This window comes from Canis aureus, chromosome 14 (assembly GCF_053574225.1).
Source record: "Canis aureus isolate CA01 chromosome 14, VMU_Caureus_v.1.0, whole genome shotgun sequence".
NCBI classification, from domain to species: Eukaryota; Metazoa; Chordata; class Mammalia; order Carnivora; family Canidae; genus Canis; species Canis aureus.
Window position 1 is genome coordinate 51246727 of NC_135624.1, and position 16198 is coordinate 51262924.

General features: G+C 38.0%; 1 protein-coding gene and 1 pseudogene across 13 annotated transcripts in view; both read right to left on the reverse strand.

Moving 5' to 3' along the window:
* The window catches only part of CLOCK (clock circadian regulator), a 134699-nt gene extending 118796 nt beyond the window's left edge, over window positions 1–15903 (reverse strand). For 4 of the 13 annotated variants that reach the window (XM_077848059.1, XM_077848061.1, XM_077848060.1 and 1 more), the window contains exons 1-2: window positions 15747–15903; window positions 14438–14516 (exon numbers count right to left, since the gene is read on the reverse strand). The gene's annotated coding sequence lies outside the window, so the exon portion shown is untranslated. Of the gene's footprint in view, window positions 1–14437; window positions 14517–14620; window positions 14772–15431; window positions 15497–15600; window positions 15675–15746 lie in introns of those variants that run through there. The other 9 variants (XM_077848048.1, XM_077848053.1, XM_077848054.1 and 6 more) reach the window with 5 other exon arrangements.
* LOC144283862 (U4 spliceosomal RNA) lies at window positions 2288–2401 on the reverse strand (annotated as a pseudogene).
* Window positions 15904–16198: the final 295 nt, after the last annotated feature.

Sequence of the window (16198 nt, forward strand, 5' to 3'; positions counted from 1 at the left end):
GGCAGAATTTTCCTGGTTGGCAGGCTTTTCCTTTTGGGACTGAATAGATCATCCCACTTTCACCTGGCTCAAAGTTTCTGCTGAGAAATCTGCTGATTACCTTACAGGGGCTCTCTTATATGGGAGCAATTTTTTCCCCCCTTGATGCTTCTAAATTTTATGTTTGACTTTAGACAGTCTTAGTACAATGTCTTGGAGAAGATTTTGGTTTGAAATTTGGGAGGACCTATTAGTTTCATGAACTTAGATGGCCAAATCTCTCCCTAGATTTGGGAAGTACTTAGCCATTATTCCTTTAAAAATTAGCATTGTGTTCCTTTCTTCCTCTCTTCCTCCAGGATTTCAATAACACACAGTTTAATAGCATCTCATGAACATTTCATGGGCATTCTTCACTCTTTTTCATTCCCTTTTACTATTGCTCTGATTACATATTAAATGACCTTTGGTCTTCTTCTAATTCTTTTTTCTCCTTGGTGGAATCTACTGTTGAATCTATGGGAATCTTCAGTTCAGTCACTATATTCTTTAACTCTAGGATTTCTGTTTATTTTAATGGTTTCTATTTCTTTTTTGATTTTTGAGAATTTGCTGTGTAATGCTATTCCTCCAAGCTAAGTGTTTATACTTAATCCCAATATGTTTAATTTTCTTATTTATATGTAAAGCTTACTTGAAAGTCAAACTACAGTATATTGGTAATTTCAGAGTGTCAAGTTCTAAAAACTAGCATAGCCAGTCTATCTGGGAAACAAATACTGTATCCATTCAACAAGTGACACTGTCTTGATGTAGTATGCCTATATGTTTTCAAATAATATTCTCAGATTACAGGGCAAAACTTCTTTTATTTTTCACCCTGACCCTTACCTATATTTCCTAAGAGTGACTTTATAGAAAAGATGTAATAATATATTTTGAAAAAATGTAACTACAGTTTTGAATAAATTATGTTCTACAAAGTGGTACCTTAAATAGTAACCAATATTTTCTTTATACAAGTAGTAAAAATTTCATAATTATTTGTCTTATGTCCTTATTAAAGATGTCATTCCTATATTCAAAATATTCCTAGAAATTCCAAAAGAGAAAATGCCTTGAAATATTTCATAAACCTTTAAAGGCTATGAGTACACGTTTTGACTTTTATTTCTTGACCCATTTAAGTGTGCTTTTGTTGTTAAATAAATTTAATGTATTTAAATTAAAATCTTAAAGTGTTCTCAATCTTTTATTGACTACTGAAATCAAAATTAAGTATTTTTGTCAAGTAAAGATAAGCAGTATATGCCCATCACAGAACTATTTGCTATCTTCATGACCAGAAGAGACAACTAGGTTACTGGTGCCCCCCACAAAAAAAAAATTTATACTTTCAGTATAAGAGAACTAGAGTGTTTTGCACTTTATACAAAGAAATGAAATTATACTTATTATTTATTGGAAAAGAAACTATTGTACAAGACAGTTTCTAGGGTGCTTTTATTTATCCCACCAGTTTCTTAAAACTTACATATTATTGATGTAATACATATACATGTTTTGTTTTGTTTTTTTAAAGTACAAAAAGGCTTATAATGGGAAGGCAGCCTGCCTAACTGCTACAAAAGAACAATCACTTTCACCTATTTTTTGTACTTCACTTATTTTTATATTTATCTTCATAATTATAGATAACAACCCTGTCTTTATTATTTAACATCAAAATTACATCTATTGACTCCATGTTATGAAAGAGAACGATTTAGTTCACTTATATTATCTTCAATCTGCATTCTTTTCTCCTCATTCCAAAATCAACCAATCTTATTGAGGCATGTGAGAGTAAATGCTGAATTTAACTTTTATTACATGTTAATTGCTAGATGTAGCTAGTAGCTACCATAATAGATTGGCACCTCTATATTACTCCTATCTTCTGGCATGTATTAAGGTTTTCTTTATAATCTAGTATTATAATCAAGTTTTGTATATGTTCAATAGGTGCTTGAGAAGAAGGTAGGTCTGTTTTCAAGGTAGAATTCAGTTTGTCCATCAAATTCTGCTTAGTAATTGGGGTATTTAGGTGTTCTATTGCTTTAAGGTTTTGTTCATTTGATTCACTATGGTCTGTCTACCATTTATGGTTTTTGTGAATAAATCTCTGGTATGTTTTTTGCCTTTTGAATATTAATGTTTTAATTATGATTTTTACAGATATTTGGTACTTCATAAAATAAATGTTACAATCAAAGTACTCATCTTTGTGTTGCTTAATTTCACCCTCTTTATATTTTACAGAATACCTCTTACTTTTAATAAGGTTTCAATTATTATACTAATGGACATCTTTATAATCAATTAGCAATAACCGTACCTTGGATAAACCTCATTGGCTACCATACTGCCACTGCACAAAGCTACATCTTTAAAATCATACTCATATAAAACAAACTTAGTCCTCCATTTCTTCACATTAACTTTTAGTTCTCTACTATGAGATATGATACAATGTCTTTATTTTTCCTCCTCCCTTTCTCATCCTAGATTTCAACCAACCACATTATCTTTCTTACTGTTTACCTCTCTACCGTTAGGTATACTTCTATGACTACATTTATTGATTCTAAGTGCTATGGGCTCCTAGTTATTTCACAGGGGTTAATTAGCATACTTAGCACACCTACTTAAGCTATCCCATTCTTTCCCCTTTTCCTTCTGAAATTGTTACTTGTTTCATTATTCATGTATGTAGCAGACTAAGGGCTGCTCAAATACAGACTTCTCAATGAAAACTTCTCTGTTCACCCTATTTAAAATTGTAAACCCTGTCCTACCTCCCTCACATTCATATACTACAACCCCCTACAGCCTGATGGGTTTTTCTCCAATAGTACTAATGACCATCTAATATACTTACTGGTTTCTCATCTAGCTTCCTCCAGTTGGAATATTAAGCTCCTCAAGGGCAGGACTTTTTGCCTACTTTGTTCAGCTGCTGTAACACCAGCAACTAGAATGGTATCTGGCACACACTAGATGCTCAGTAAGGCTTGCTGAATGAGCAAGATAAAGTACACTACTAAAAGAATATTAAAAAACTATAAAAGCAATGCTGAGAGAAACTACAGGCCTAAATGAATGGAGAGGTTATACTGTGTTTGTGGATCAAAACACTCAGTAGTAAGATGTCATTTCTTTCTAAATTGATCTATAGAGTCAATATATCACAATGAACCGTAGACTTAAACACAAAAGCTAAAACTATAAAACTTCTGTAAGAAACATGAGAAAAATCTCTAGAGGTAGATAAATATTTCTTTGAAGACAAAAAACCTAAAGCATAAAAGAACTGATATATCGTATTTCATCAAAATTTAAGACTTTTCAAAGACACCATTAAGAAAATAAAGGAAGGCACAGATTGGGAGGGAACTTTCACAATTCTAACATCTGATAAGGACTTCATATCAGAATATATTAGAGAAAAACAATCTTTTAGGTCTCCATAAGGAACCCATTTTTCTAAATGGTCAAAATATTTGAGCAGACACTTCACAAAATATAGGAATGACCAATAAGCACATGAAAACACGCTCAATATCATTAGTCATTAGAAAAATGCTAATTGAGGGACACCTGGGTGGCTCAGTGGTTGAGCATCTGCCTTTGGCTCAGGGCGTGATCCCGAGGTCCCAGGATCAAGTCCCACATCATGTTCCCCACAGGAAGCCTGCTTCTCCTTCTGCCTGTGTCTCTGCCTCCCTCTCTATCTCTCGTGAATAAATAAATAAAATCTTTAAAAGAAAAAGAAAAATGCAAATTGAAACCACAATGAGATATACAATTACACAACCACTAAAATGGCTGAAACTTAAAACAGTGACAATACCAAGTGTTGACAAAAATGTAGCAATGGAAACTCATACATTTCTGAGGAGGATGTAAGTATACAGCCATCTGAGAAAACAGTTTGATGGTATCTTATAAAGCTAAACACGCAACCCAGCAATTCCATTCCTAGATGTCTGCCCAGGTGAAAACCCATGTCCAAAATGTTTAGCAGTTTTGTTCATCAAGGCCAAAAGTTGGAAGCAATTCAAATGTCTACCAACTGACAATTATAAAAAAAACTATTTCATATTCCATAAAATGAAATAGTATTCAGCCATAAAAAGAAAGAAACTATTGACAAAGAATTATCAAAAGCATTACACTAAATGCAGGCCAGACCCAGAAGACCACATATAGTATGATTCCTTTTATATCACATTTGTAGAAAAGGCAAAACTATATCAATAGAAAACAGATCAGTGGTTGCCAGGGGAGAGAGAATTTTTCAGGATGATAAGAATTTTCTGTATCTTGATTGTGGTGATACGCACAAGAATGCATCTGTGAAAACGTGTATATTTAACGTTGTGAATTTTAACATATATAAATAAAGCTGAGTTTTAAGGAGTAACCTAGGTCAGAAACTAAAATCCAACTACCTTATAATAAAATACTGAACACAAGGGGCAGCCCCGGTGGCGCAGTGGTTTAGTGCCGCCTGCAGCCCGGGCTGTGATTCTGGAGACCCGGGGTGGAGTCCCACGTCAGGCTCCCTGAGTGGAGCCTGCTTCTCCCTCTGCCTGTGTTTCTGCCTACCTGTCTCTCTCTCTCTCGTCTCTCACGAATAAATAAATAAAATCTTAATAAAATAAAATAAAATACTTAACACAAAATAGGTCATGGAAATTAAGTATTCTGTGTAGCTTTAAAAAATAAGTTGTCCACATCCAGGTAAGATAGAATAGCTTACAGCAGGCCTATATTCTTGCTGAGAACAACTAGAAAAGCTAAATAAGTTACAAAAATCCTATTCTTCTAAGGCAGAAGATGTGGAAAGATGGAGAACAAGAGAATCTGGGTATTTCCTGATTATGAGGATGGGCTGGAGGCTGAAAACAAATTTCTGTGCAGAACACTGATGCTAAAGGATAGAGAACTCAAAAGAGCTTTTGGTGTTCACACAAGGGCTGGAGTAACAAAACTGGAAGACTGCAGGGACTTTTAAGATCAAAGCTACTATCTCTGCCAGGACATCAGCTTAATTTTAAAACTATATAGAGTAAAAAGACTAAATAGTTAACTGAAAAACTGAAAAGCAAAGTGAAATTTCCCACCTTTGGCACTGCTAAGAGGACAAAGACCACCAGGCTTTGAAGTGAAAGTCCTGGAAGTCCACACTGTACAAAACAGGCAAATAAGAAAAGTATCATCAAATTACTAAAATAGCAATCCAGCCTCCATATAAATTAAGATGATTGGCTCCCTACTCTACCTGCCTAGGAGAAAAAGTGAACCCTGCCTGACAAAACATACTCAGTAATGTTTACTTTATTTTGTTTTTAATCACAATGTCTGGCATTCAAGAAAAACTTATAAATCAACCAACTTGACCTAACTGACATTTATATAACATCAGCCAGTAACAGCAGGATATATATTCATTTTCAAATGCACATGGAACCTTTACCAAGATAGACTAAATTCTGAGCCATAAAACAAATCTCAATATAACTAAAAGTTCCAAGTCATGTAAAGTATGTCCTCTCGGATCCCTGGGTGGCTCAGTGGTTTAGCACCTGCCTTTGGCCCAGGGCGTGATCCTGGAGACCTGGGATTGAGTCCCACATCGGGCTCCCTGCATGGAGCCTGCTTCTCCCTCTGTCTGTGTCTCTGCCTCTCTCTCTGTGTCTCTCATGAATAAATAAATAAGTAATCTTTTAAAAAAATAAAAAAAAATAAAGTATGTCCTCTCATCACAATGAAACTAACTTAAAAACAGAAAGTTTTTAAGTTAAATTCTGGAAAATCCTCAACTATCTAAAAACTAACACACTTCTAAATTATTTATTGGTCAAAGATGACATCAAAAAGCAGATCAGAGACTATTTTGAGCTGAATGAAAATGGAAAAAAATATATATATATAAAATCTGTAGGCAATATTTAGAGGGAAGTTTATACCACACCTGGGGATGGACAGGGGAGGAATGCAGACAGGAAATCGACGACCTCAGCTTGTACCCAAAGAAACTGGAAACAGAAAACAAACTAAAACTAAAAAACTAAACTTTAACTAAAAAGTTAAAGAAAATAATAAAGTTCAGAACTGAGGTAGGAAATAAACAACAAACCGAGAAAATTAGCTAAACCTAAAGCAGTTTCTTTGAGAACCTTAATAAAATTAATAAATCTCTAGCCAGATTGATCAAGTGAAAAAAAGATACAGATTACCCAAGTCAAAAATGATACTGAATCTCTACAGATTGCAGATTTAACTATAAATCTTAAATAAATTTTAATATATATAAAAATATATATTTAAAATCTTATAAATTTTAAATACAGAACTATAGGTTCTGTATTTAAAAGATAATAAGATTACCAACAAATCCTACAACATAGATGAAATGGACAAGTTCCTTCAGAAACTCAGCATGCATATGAAGAGCTGGAAACATACAACCACACAACCAATAACCAACAGAAAAACCAATCCTATAAGCAGAACAGATGATGCAGATATTGGAATCAACAAACATTTAAATAACTAATCAGTATATTCGAGAGAACTCAAGTATTAGAAATCTATAAAATACAATTAAATTGTTCTAACACTCAAAATTACAATGTAAAATTAAGAATACAATAAATCAGTTTCAACAAAAGAGAAACTAGTTTTACTAATGGAAGAAGAAGGGTCAACAGAAGATACTCAAATGAAACACTGAGAAAAATTTTAAGAGATGTGTGGAACATAATCATTGACTTATATCATGTCTAAATGAGAATCTGAAAAAGGGGGAAGGAAACAGAAGCAATATTTGAAGAGGAATAACAGAATATCCTCAAATTAAAAGACATCAAACTACTAATTCAAATAGCTGAATGAACATAAAGCAAAACACAAAGAAAACCACACCTCAACACATCATAGTCAAAGAGCTAAAATACTAAAAAGAGAAAGTCTTAAAAGTAGTCAAAGAAAAATAAATGATTATCAGCAAGATTATAAGGTAATAATTACCTTCAATAAGACTAGAAGTGGACTTCAATAAAAAGCCAGAAGACATCAAAACATTTTTTAATAAAGAAAAAAAATAACTACCAACTTAGATTTCTATATTCAGTAAAAAAAAAAAAAAAAAAAAATCTTCAAAAAAGAATGTGAAATTAAGACTATCTCAAAAAAAAAAAAATCATTGTCTGTAGGTAGATTAGTATTAAACATACTAAAGGAACCTATTCAAACAAAAGGAAAATGATCCTAGAAAGAAGCACACAAAGACAGGAAGAAACCTAGAAAGAGTAAGTATTAACAAAAATTGGCTGTCTAAAATATGGAGTTTAAAATCTGCACAAATAAAATATAGAACAATAATAATACAAAAAGTTTGGAGGAGGAGTTAAAAATTAAACTCGCATTACTGCAGAATGGTAGAAGCAGTCATTTGTACTATAATATTAAGTATACTAGTTATAATCTCTGGAACAACCACTAAAAATATAAGAATATATAACTCACAACCAAATAGTAGGAAAAACAGAATAAAAATAACTTATTAACTCAAAAGAAAGCAAAACAGAGGGATAAAAAGGAATGCAAAGCAGATGATTCAAGAAGTCAAAGTTGATGGTAGTGGCAAACTTAGAAAAAAAAAATTAAATACTCAAAGTAAAAAACTAACACTTGATTAAAATAATGATAATCTGTATTTATTCACAAAGACATCCAGTACACATGAAAAAAAAAAAGTTTACAGAACTACAAATATTCCACTTACTATAAAATTGCAACACACACACACACAAATGCCTCAGAAGATACTGGGAGAAAAGTTTTTAATTGGGCTCATCCCTGAGATTTTAGGTGGTTTTTTTCATCATAGATTTTCTTTGTGATTTTTGGCACCTTAATTCTTTTCTAAGGAACAAGACTCATTTTTACAAAAATCACAACAATTTTCAAAAGAAAAATTAGTTTACAAATTTTAATGATCAGCTCCAACAAGATTATAGACTTACAGAAAAAGAATGATCAAGTCTAAAAAGAAGTTAATATAAACTTACTTCACGCAATAAAAGTCTAATCTTGAAACTAAGAAATCTTTATAATTATAAATACATTATTATATTATCACCATTTCTGATGGAGACAAAAATTATCAGGTAAGAGTTGGAAACAGATTTTCCCACTAATGGTTTGGTCACTTCACTTCTTGCTTCTAATAAAAAATCTTTGATCTTTCCATTGTATTATAAAGTTGTAAAACAAAATTTAAGTACTAACATTTTTCATTTTAATCTGTGGGTTTCCTAAATAACTTTTTCTAATATTACCTCAACTAAAATCTAAGTTTCAACACAGAAGAAAACCAGTTACCAGTTTTCATGAATCAAAACTTGACAAAGGACTTCAAAGAAATAGACAATACCATGCATCTTGGAAATATGTTCTAGTAACTTTATTATTCTAAGTCACATAAAAAGAGAAGCACTCCAAACTCTACATAAAAACTAAACTCTAAGGGCAGCCTGGGTGGCTCAGCAGTTTAGCGCCGCCTTCAGCCCAGGGTGTGTTCCTGGAGACCTGGGATCGAGTCCCTTGTCAGGCTCCCTGCAAGGAGCCTGCTTCTCCCCCTGCCTCTCATGAATAAATAAAATCTTTAAAAACAAAACAAAAAACTAAACTCTAAGCAACTTCTTTAAATATATTTAAATTGGGGGGGCGGGGGGAGTAAGAGCCCTGTCTGGTATACACTTTGAAAATAACAAAACCGGAATAACCACTAACATTTATTGACCACTTAACTATGTAATATAATGCTCTTTGTTCTAAGTAATTTCCATGTGTTGTCTCATTTAATCTTCAAATCATATTATAAACTAGTATTATCTTCCTTTTATAAATGAGAAATTGAGGTAACATTTGTCCAAGGTCCTACAGCCATCTAGCAGTAAAGCCAGGATCTGAATGCCCCAAGCAGGCTAGCTCTGGAACCTTGCTCTCGTGATCACCACACCACGCTATCAATGTAAGTCATTAAGGCCTTGTTAAAGTAGTGCTGTCTTTGTCATTAAGTTTCAGGCAATAAACAAGCTTTACTTAGAATAAAACCAGATATTTTAATTATCTGGTCACATCACTGAGAAAATAAAACTAAAAACTTCTACTTTCATGCTAGAGAAAAAAGTAAAAAGGAGTCACTATCAAAAGTATATTCATTAAACCTGAGAAACTTCCAAAAATAGACAAGAGAAGACATACTAAAAATTACCGTATTGAACTTTAATTAGGAGCTCACCTATTTTCTCTTAAAAGTAATTTAACTTAGTTTATCCCCCCAACTTAAACTGGAAGATACAGATATACCTAGGAGTAGAATAAAATGTCACAGAAATCCTATACAAAGCTAATGTCAATTTGGGGGTGATGAAGGATTCTTTCTTGGTATTTAGATTTTCCTTTTAAGGAAGTGTTTTGGAGCAATCAAAAAAACCTCTCTGTTGAACTTCATTTTAATGTGTACAGACTACTTCCCCACCCTACTTAGAAAGCCTGTTCTAGAATACTGTTATTCAAAAGATTTACGCTCATAAAATGCAAAGTTAGATTAATACAATTCAAAGTAAAACATACTTTAGGAATAAAATAACATTATAAAAATCTTGGGTTCACTTTATTATGGATCATTATTAGATAATTTATTATATACTTATGGTATATTTTTTCAACACAAAGCACAAAAGCTCAGTTTAATCTGGGTAGTAATACAAATTCAATATTAGTCTATTTAAATTCTAATTCAAAAGTGACACTATTATTTTAAAAATTGGTAACTTAAATGTCCAACTGAAAAAGATCAGTTAGTAAATGATCACACAAAAAGATAAGAGTAGTCTACAACCATTAAAAATAATGTTGTAGAAAAATACTGACATTAAGATGTTCAGGATTTATTGGTAAGTGAATAGAATAATTTGCACTACGGTAGGTGCATTATGAGCCCATTTTGTAAACATCATTAAGCCTCTACTAAGTACACATATATTTATATAATGGCTAAACAAAATGCTAGAAGATATTCCAGAAGGTTAATAATGGCACTTCTTTGTGGTAGGATTTCCAATAATACATTAAAAATTTAACTCATGCTTTTTTGTGTTTCCCAAATTTTCTATGTTAGGGATGTGCTATTTTTATAACTGGGAGAAAGAGATTAAGAAAGAGACAAAGGCATTATTTACATTAAAGTCATATTTTAATGCAAATAACAAATTCTTAACTAGGGACATGGTTTAGTCTTTACTAGTAAAACCCCCATCTGTGATTTGTTTTGTTTTGTCTTTAAATACAAAACCACTTAACATGAACTAACCTGTATTTTTGTTTTCCACTATTCTAGGTGAGAATTAAAAATTAAAGTACCTGATTAAATGTGAACTCTGAAAAAGTGGGAATTTCTGTATTACTATTTGACCTCATAAATGTAGAAATTAAAATGTTTCTGAAAAATAAAGGTAAGTCACATCCTAAGCAGTATACCACAGGTCAAAAGCAATTCATAAAGATTTTTTTTACGGGCAGCCCAGTGGCTCAGCGGTTTAGCACTGCCTTCGGCCCAGGGTGTGATCCTGGAGTCCCAGGGTCGAGTCCCACATTGGGCTCCCTGCATGGAGCCTGCTTCTCCCTCTGCCTCTCTCTCTGTGTATTTTTTATGAATAAATAATTAAATAAAATAAAAATTTTTTACAAGTGATTTCTGTTGACTTAGTCTAAGACTTAAAATAGCAGAATTACATCTCTGTGAAATACACACCTAAAACACATTAATAAAAAAAGACAACACTATACTTATGAGGATGGGTTTAGGTAATTTAAAATTTGCATAACCAAAAACATGGAGAAAAATAGGAATCTCTTATCCATCTAATTCATAGAAGTTACACTAACAGAGCTGTACACTATCCATCTAATTCACAGAAGTTACACTAACAGACTGACAAACGGTTGAAAAGCAACCTATAAATATAAATGCCATTACAGTAATTATAGTCAATTAGTAAGAAATAAATCACTCTGACGCTTTATTCTAAAATAGAATTCATACAACTTCATCTAGCATGTTAGACTTGATAAAAGGGAAAATGCAATCTTTACTGGTACAATGCCTATAAGAAAAAATTTATGCATCTGCAAAGAATTGGACGGAAACACACAAAACAATAAAAGGTAATTTTGGTGTAATATAGAGCTTCAATTTTTCACAATGTTGTTTGCTTTCATTGTTTTCATTGTTTAAGATATTTGCAGCCAACATGTATTTTAATTGACACAGCACAAGAAGTAAAACTGTGGGGGAAGAATACATTAAATATGTGCTTTCAGGAAAGGAAAAAAGAAACAATTTAGTTTTAATACTGACACTGCCTGACATATCAGATGGTAGATAACAACTGACAGAATTAAATTTCTTAATATTCCTAACAATCCTGAAATCTAATGTAGGCTGTATCATAATTATCAAGCTAAACATCAAATGGCTCTTTCCTGTGTACTACTATAAAAAAAAAAAAAGCAAGTATCAATTAGTCTTATAAACGTCTGCTATAACAATGCAACTAAACTCCTTACTTCCTTATTCATTGAAGGCTAAGACTGGAGCTTTCTTTTTTTAGACTGGAGCTTTCTAAGTTTGCTCTATCCTTTCTTAACTATTTAAAAGGTTGAATATAAATTATTTCTCCAAACCCCATCCTGTAAAAATAAAAGGCTGGAAAGAGCCTCATCCTTATATAAACCTTACGTATATTTTTCTTCTGGAATTGATCATTTCCTATCTTGTGTAATAATCATTACACATGTGCTCTTTTAATTACACTTGGTTTCAAACCCATAGAGGGCAGGGTCGATGGTACTTCATCTATGTATCTCACATAGCTGAGTAAAGATTTAGTTTTGGTTAATCCTCTTAACTTTCTGCACTCTTTCACCTGAAAAGAATTATTAGAAAAGTAGTATTCTCTTGCAGGGTGAGATAGGAGGTGGGTGGAGGTGTGCATATTCACTGTCAGGAGACATGTCTGCTGTCAGGCTAAGTACAAGTCAGACCAAAAAGCCTCTTCTCCTCCTTTCCCCTTCACAGGCTAGATTTCATTCAAGAATGAATGTCTCTTAGTTAAGAGTCTGCCTACATTCACTTCAGAAGACCCAAAGAAACTCATCATGTAATCTAAGGAGTTCCTAGTGGTCTGCAAGAACAGGAGAAAAAGTTTAACCTGTGAACTACTGACCAGGTCAAAGCCCAAAGAAAACCCTAGAATCCAAGGAATCCAACTCTTTCAGCTGAATCCAACCTACACCAGATAAAGCTCACACCAGTATGATCTAACTGCAAGCTGTAAATGCACTCCAAGCCGACTGGCCCCTCACAAGTGAAAAGAGTATGTTCTAAGGAGTAAACCATATGTTAAACTTTCTGAAATACTCCAAGTTGTCTCCCTGCCCTGTTGGTAGTAAAAGAGCCCACAGCAGAGGCAAATGGACAAAAGAGATAATTCAATTTTCGGTATGAAAAAGTCATGTTTATAAACACACAGAAGATCTAGGTGGTTATACAACAGTGTTAACAGCAGTTATCTCTGGGGAGGGATGTGAAATAAAAGTCTAGGTATGCAAAGGAAGTTTTCACTTAGATACAAATTGTGTTGTTTTCATCTTTCATCAGCATCAATTTACTTCTATAATTTTAAAAATAATATTAAGTAAAATTCTGAAATATGATTCTATTTTTAAAATGGATTAATAAACCCACATGGTTTCAAATGAAAAATAAATGCCATTTTGCAGAAGCTTGGCTACTACAGACCTACAGATCAAACAGAAATAATGCAATTATCCTATCCTGCAAAATGAAAAGGAATACTGGTAACAAAAATGCCCAAAGCAATTGTCACCCACTACTCAAGGTTCACTACTTTGATTATACAGTATTTGCCACCAGAGGGAGTTTCAGTACCCTCCCCTCAAAATTATATCCACTCTAACAAAGCCCTTTTTCAATTTTAACCTAATTATAAAGGTTAGGCTGGCAAAGCTTTAAAAAAAAAAAAAAAAAACCCACACAATTTTTACAGCAATCCATAAATCAAAAAAGTCTTTTACATTATTGCACCAATAGAAATACACTGCATCTCAACTTTAATTTTTCATAAGAACTATCTTCACAAATTTTCATTGAGGTTCATATGTGATTTCCTTAAGAGAAAAGAGTTTCCCAGTTTGAAAAGCAAACTACTAGACAATCAGGTCTATTATCATTGTAATGGAGTGTTCATATTCTCCAATTATCACAACTCTGTGGTTAAGAAAAGTAAAATTTCATATGACTATGACTCCTGAAAAAAGAGGAAGGGGACACAAAACCATCCTTTGAAAACTGCATAATCCAGCCATAATGCCCCATGTAAACAATGCCATTATATATCTAAGCAAGGCAAAATACAACTAAGCGTCTGCAGGAGTTAGTCTGTGACATTTAGCATCTTAAAAATTAAAGGAGAAAGAGCCAAGCTTATTCTAAACTTTCAATATCATTTTTCTAAAAAACAGTAAGAGAAATCATACTGAAAATGGCCCAAATCAACACAAGTAATGGAACAGAGACAGGCAAACAGACAAAACCCACAGAGCAAGTCATTTTGAAGAGGATTTTTGTTTAACCTAGTTTATGAATCTGTAACATCATCACAAAAATTTTTGAATACCAAGACACATGCAGTATACATCTCACTTCCCACCCCCCTTCATCGACACTACAGTTTCTCCCTCTCTCCCACTGGTACTACTTCCCCAGTATCCTCCCAGAGTTTATGATTGAAGAACAAACGCAAGTTCATATTCTTATTCCTCCCCCACATCTTTACACATAAAGTAGCACATTATTCACACTGTCCTACACCTTGTTGGGGTTGCTTTTTTTCCCCCCACTTTATAACATATTTTGGAGAGCTCTCCATGCCAGTGCACAAAAAGCTTCCTCATTCTTCTTCTCGTGGCTGATCGAGACTAGCTCCACCACAACATTCATCTGCCTTCTCCTGCCTAACCTTTAATGACATCTTGTCCTTCCAACTACATAACTACCTGAGTTAGTTTCCTTTCCCTCTCTTGCCCACCCCCCACAAGATCTTAAAAAACAAACCAGATTTGAGGTGTCCCAAGGAATGACTTTCAAGAAAACAACTCATTAGCTAAGTTTTATCCTTTTAGGGACGTTTGTTTTGTGAAGCAGGTGAAGAAGGCGCAAAACACAAAACCAAACCAAAACAAAACAAAACAAAAAACCCCACAACTCTCTTACTACAAAAACAAAAGCCACCAGTTAGAATGCAGTAAGTGAAGTTACCTTTTCTTTGATTTGGGGGATCAGCGTAATAGTCATATCACCAATGACTGCAAAACTTTCTTCTTGTGCTCTGCCTTCGCTGTAAAAGAAAACATCGGATTTTTTTTTTTTTTTTAAAGGCTGGTAAGCCCTAAAGTCCTCCTCCTGCGTGGCATCCCCAGAGCAAGGCAACGACCACCTGACCCGAGCTGTCTGATGCGCCAGGTCAGAGGCGGCGGCGTGGATGTTTCGGGAGCCCGGCGTCACCAACAGGACCTCTACCCGCCGCGAAAACACTCAGGAGCGTCCCCCGCTCTGCGGCGCTACGTGCAGGAAGGACCCGCCGGGGGCCGGGGCGCCGGGACCGGGCGGAGAGGCCCGGGCGCCCCGCCGCAGCGGGCACGGCGGGGACGGCGGGCACAGCGGGCACAGCGGGGCGCCCCGCCGCCCGCAGCCCCGGAACCCCGACCCCTAACGGAACCAGCCCCCGGGCGGCGGCCGCCCGCTCCGACCGCGGGCCGGGCGCCGGGAGGGCGGGGGTTCCCCGAGGAGCTGGCCGCCCCGCCGCCCCATTGGGCGCCGCTCCAAACGTGCCCGAGTTGTGACAGGAATAAAGTGGGTCACAAGGCCTAGCGGGTCCCCGGCGAAAGCCCTCCCGGCCCCGCGCCTGCGGCTTTCCCGGCCGCGCCGCCGCGGGAACCGGCCCCAGCGCCGCCGCGCGCTCCGGGCCCCCGCCCCCGGCCCCGGCCCCCGCCCCCGGCCCGCCGCGCGCCCCGGCCCCAGCCCCGGCCCCAGCCCCGGCCCCGGCCCCAGCCCCGGCCCCGCCGCCGCCCCGCAGGTAACCCCAGCGGCCCCGGAGGGCCCCGCAACCCGAGCGCGGCTCCACCCCAACTCCCGGGAAAGGGCACAGCAGGGCCACCGGCAGGGAACTTGGGCTCCGGCTCCCGCCCGGCCCTGCCCGGGCCGCCGCCCCCCGGCGCCCCCTCCCCCCGCCCTCCCTTCCCCGCGCCCTCACCGTGTGGCTGGCGGCGGCCCCGGCCCCTTCCCTCCCCCACCCCGACTCCGGCTGCGGCCACTCGGAGCCGCGACCCCGGCGGCGTCCGGGCGACCCCGCGGCGGCCGGCACACGCAGCACCTGGGCCCGCGGGCGGCGCTCCCCTCCCTCCCCACCCCCGCCCACCTACCTCCAAAAAAATGCACCGCTACGGCGCCCGCTCCTCCCCCTCCCTTCCCTTCCCCTCCTCCACCGGCCCCGGGAGCGCGCATGCGCCGGCGAGGCGGGCGGCCGGCCGACGGGAGCCCCGGGCCCACCCGGCGGGGCGCCACTCACCGGGAGCGCGCACGCGTCGGCGGCCAGATTTCCTCCGCGCTCTCGCCCGCGGGGTTTCCTCTCGGAGCCGGCAGCCGCGAGCGCGGCCCGTGATTGCGCTCCCTGGCGGCGCATGCGTCGTCCGCGGCCCCCGCGGGCTCCGGCGGCCGCCGCTCGCCGCTCGCCCCTCCCCTCACTCTCCCTTTCCCCGGCGCAGCTCGGCGCGCATGCGACTTGGCCCGTTAGGCGGCGCGGGGCCGCGGAGCCGCGGAGGGGATCCCGGGCCGCCTCGGGCCGTGCGTCTGCGCCGTCGGCGGAGGGAAACCGGGAGCTCCCCGGCGCCCACTTCCTCGCGCTCAGTACTGGAAAGCCGGGGGGGCGGGGCGGGGCGGGGCCGGGCGGAGGGGGAGGCGGGCGGGGGGCGGCCTTGGGGCCGGGCGGCTTGGCCTGCGGGGAGCGCGGCGGCGGCGGGA